Here is a 3,898-nt window from a genome sequence, read left to right as displayed (position 1 = left end):
CCCCAAATCCCCCCGGATCCCCCTTTTTTCCCCCAGGGCAGAAACCCCAGGCAAAGCCCCCGAGGATTCCCCAGCCCCAGCCCCGGTGCTGCCCTGGACGTTCCCGGCCAATCCGGAGGAAAATCTGGATTAACCTCGGGATAATCCACAAGGCCAAGCCCAGGTCAGCCCTTGTCGTCCCCCCAGAAATCCCGGTTTTTATCCCAAAAATCCCGGAATGCCGGGATCTGTGGCGTTCCCGAGGTGATTTCCCATAAAAGCCACAATTCCAGGGACGCCCAGATCCCACCCAGAGGGATCCCGAGGCTTCTCCTGCCCCTCTGGAAGCAGCCGGGGCTTAACCAGGCTATAAAAAAGTCGTTTAATTCGGCTTAATTAAAGCTCCTTAATTGCCTCGGGGGCGGCCCAGCCACGGCAATTCCCGCAATTGCCACAATTCCCGCAATTGCCACAATTGCCACAATTCCCAAAATTCCCATTCCAGGGGCGCCTCTGGAGGGACCCCAGCCCTGCCCTCCCTTCCCACTTCCCAAAAACCCAAAACTCCCAAAAAACTGGAGCTTGGAATGGGAAGAAATTCCCTTTCCCCAACCTTTCTGCCCACTGGGCTCCTTCCCACAACGGGGCTGGAATTCCCAGCTGGAAAATCCCACGGAAACCTGGGACAAACCAGGGTTCGGAGCGGGAAAAATGGGGGAAAATCCTATTTTCCAACATTTCTGCCCACTCAATTCCCTCCACGCTGAGGTTTTCCAAGGAAAAACAGAATTCCGGGGGCAGCTGGGAGGACCTGGAGGGTCCTTCCCATAAAATTCCCAAGTGTTTTTATTGGGAATGCTGCAGGATAATCCCGCAGTTCCCGGCTTTTCCCGGAATCCCAAACCCTTCCGAGCTGTTCCCAACCCCTCCCGGCCATTCCCGGGTTTTTTTTTGGGATCTGTTCCCGCTGGGAATGCCCCACAGGGCTCTCCCAGGAGCCAGGATTCCCCAAATCCCACCGATTTTCACGGAAACAACCCCGAATTCCCAAATCCCCGGATCCCACGGGGAACGGGAACGTGGGAATTCTGTCCTTCGATTCCCGAATTCCCGAAAACAAACCTCGGGTCATTTTTTATTTTATTTTAATTTTTTTTTTTTTCCTTCCCCCCCGCATTCCGAGGGCGGCCGCCGAGTTCTGGGAGGAATTCCGGGAGTTCGGGTCCCGCCGGAATTTTCTGCTCGGATTTGCAACATTCGGTTCCCTCCCTGCCGGGGGCTGCGGCTCCGCTGCCCTCCCTGCCAGGGCGCCAGGGAAAGAAAACCACAAAAAAACCCGAATTTTCCCCCATTTTTCCCGCTCTAAACCCCGGTTTATCCCGGGTTCCCGTGGGTTTTTCCAGCTGGGAATTCCAACCCTGTTTTAGGTAGGAAGCCAGTGGGCAGAAATGTTGGAAAAATGAGAATTTTTCCCCATTTTTCCCGCTTTTAACCCTGGGTTATCCCAGGTTTCCATGGGTTTTTCCAGCTGGGAATTCCGACTCCAGCGTGGGAAGGAACCCAGGGGTCAGAAAAGTTGGGAAAAGGGAATTTTTTCCGTTTTTCCCGCTTTAAACCTTGGTTTGTCCCGGGTTCCCATGGGTTTTTCCAGCTGGGAATTCCAATTGCAGTGTGGGAAGGAACCCAGTGGGCAGAAATGTTGGAAAATGGGATTTTTTCCCTGTTTTTCCTGCTTTAAACCCCAGTTTGTCTCGGGTTCCTGTGGGATTTTCCAGCTGGGAATTCCAATCCTGTTTTAGGTAGGAACCCAGTGGTCAGAAATGTTGGAAAATGGGAATTTCCCCCCATTTTCCCTTTTACAAACACGGTTTATCCTGGGTTTCCATGGGGTTTTCCGGCTGGGAATCCCCAAACCCTTTTTTGGGAAGGGATCCCGACGGGACGGCGCGATGCCAAACGCTGGAAATCGGGGATTTTTCCCGCTTTTCGCAGTTGGGGGTTTGGGGTTTTTTTTTCCGGGAATTCTGCAGGAAGCTGCTCCCGGCCGCGGGGTAATGATTAACGGGAGCCAGCCCTGGAACAGCGGGAAGGGCGGCAGAGCCGGTCGGGCCGGGAATTCCGGCTCCTGGAATTCCCTGCCCGCGGGAACCCACGGAATCCTGCGCCCGGCAGCGATCCCGAAACTCCCGGGCTGAGGGAGGGAAACGCTTCCCTGCGCCGGGGATCCGGGCTGGGATCGGCACTGCCAGGGATGGAAATCCATGGGATAACCGGGGCGGGATCCAGGATTTACCCCTGGAATCCCAAATCATCCAGCACAGGGAATGCTGGAATTCTTTGGGACGGAAAAAATCCATAAATCCCAGAAAATCCCACTCTGATTCCAATCCCAGGGATGGAAATCCATGGGATAACCTGGGCGGGATCCAGGATTTACCCCTGAAATCCCAAATCATCCAGCACAGGGAATCCTGGAATTCTTTGGGATGGAAAAAATCCTTAAATCCCAAAAAATCCCACCCTGATTGGGTGGGACATTCCCACCGTCCCAGGGATCCACGGGATAATCTGGGATGGGATCCAGGATTTATCCCTGAAATCCCAAATAAACCAGGACAGGGAACGCTGGAATTCTTTGGGATGGAAAAGATCCTTAAATCCCAGAAAATCCCACCCTGATTGGGTGGGACATTCCCACCATCCCAGGGATGGAAATCCATGGGAGAACCTGGGCAGGATCCAGGATTGATCCCTAAAATCCCAAATAATCCAGCACAGGGAACCCTGGAAGTCTTTGGGATGCAAAAAGTAGGAAAAACCGCCGGGAATTTGGTGGGAAAATGATCCCCGAAATTCCTGGGATCTGCTTCTCTCCCAGGGCCCCAAATTCCTCATTTCCCACCCCAATCCATGCGGGAAACGCCGCGGCTGCAGCAGGGATCCCAACCCAGGAATCCTCAGCAAAATCCCTGAATTCATCCCAGAAAAACCTTCCAGGGTTTTCCGAGGGTTTATCCCATTAAAAAAAATCCCCAAATTTGGTTTAAAATGGAGCAAAACAAACGGGGGAAAAGCCAATTCCCAGCGACGGATACGGAAATATCCCAGAAATCAGAAAGGTTTGCGATATTCCCCCCCCCACTCCCCAAATCCAGGAGTTTTATCCCAAAACGCTGCAAGGATGGGGTGGGAGGTCCAGGGCTGGGCTGAGCCCCCCCCCAGAAATCCCAAAATCCCAGAATTTTATCCCAAATTCCCGTCTTTCCCCCCAGGGAATGGGGTGAGGGCTCCAGGACCTCAAACCCCCAAAATCCCAGAATTTCACCCCAAAATCGCAGAATTTCGCCCCAAAGCACCGCAGGGAGGGGGCAGGAGCTCCACCCTGATCTAAATCCCTTCCCCTGAACCCCCAGAGCCCCAAAATCCCAGAGTTTCACCCCAAATTGCCATGTTTGCCCCCGAGATGCAGGGCGGGAGGTGCAGACCAAAAATCCCGGCGTTTCACCCCAAAACACCCCAAATCCCGGCGTTTCACCCCAAAACACTGCAGGGGCAGGGTGGGGGGTCCAGGACGAGCTGAGCCGCCTCCTCCGAGCCCTTAAATCCCAGAATTTCACCCCAAATCGCTGCTTTCCCCCCAAGACGTGAGCTGAGGGCTCCAGGACGAGCTGAGCCCCCTCCCAGAGCCCCAAAATCCCCGAATTTCACCCTAAAACACCCCAAATCCCGGCATTTCACCCCAAATCCCGGCATTTCACCCCAAATCCCTGCATTTCACCCCAAATCCCGGCATGTCTCCCCCAAACACCCCAAATCCCGACATTTCACCCCAAATCCCGGCATGTCTCCCCCAAACACCCCAAATCCCGGCATTTCACCCCAAATCCCGGCATGTCTCCCCCAAACACCCCAAATCCCG

General features: G+C 54.2%; 1 protein-coding gene across 1 annotated transcript in view; it reads right to left on the bottom strand.

Moving 5' to 3' along the window:
* The window catches only part of LOC102035659 (ETS translocation variant 3-like protein), a gene marked incomplete at its 5' end in the record, with an annotated part of 19,705 nt that overhangs the window by 5,099 nt on the left and 10,708 nt on the right, over window positions 1–3,898 (bottom strand). The gene's annotated exons all lie outside the window — the stretch shown is intronic.

This window comes from Geospiza fortis, unplaced genomic scaffold (genome assembly GCF_000277835.1).
Source record: "Geospiza fortis unplaced genomic scaffold, GeoFor_1.0 scaffold1873, whole genome shotgun sequence".
In the NCBI taxonomy this organism is placed as follows: Eukaryota; Metazoa; Chordata; class Aves; order Passeriformes; family Thraupidae; genus Geospiza; species Geospiza fortis.
This window is presented reverse-complemented; position numbering and strand designations above follow the sequence as displayed.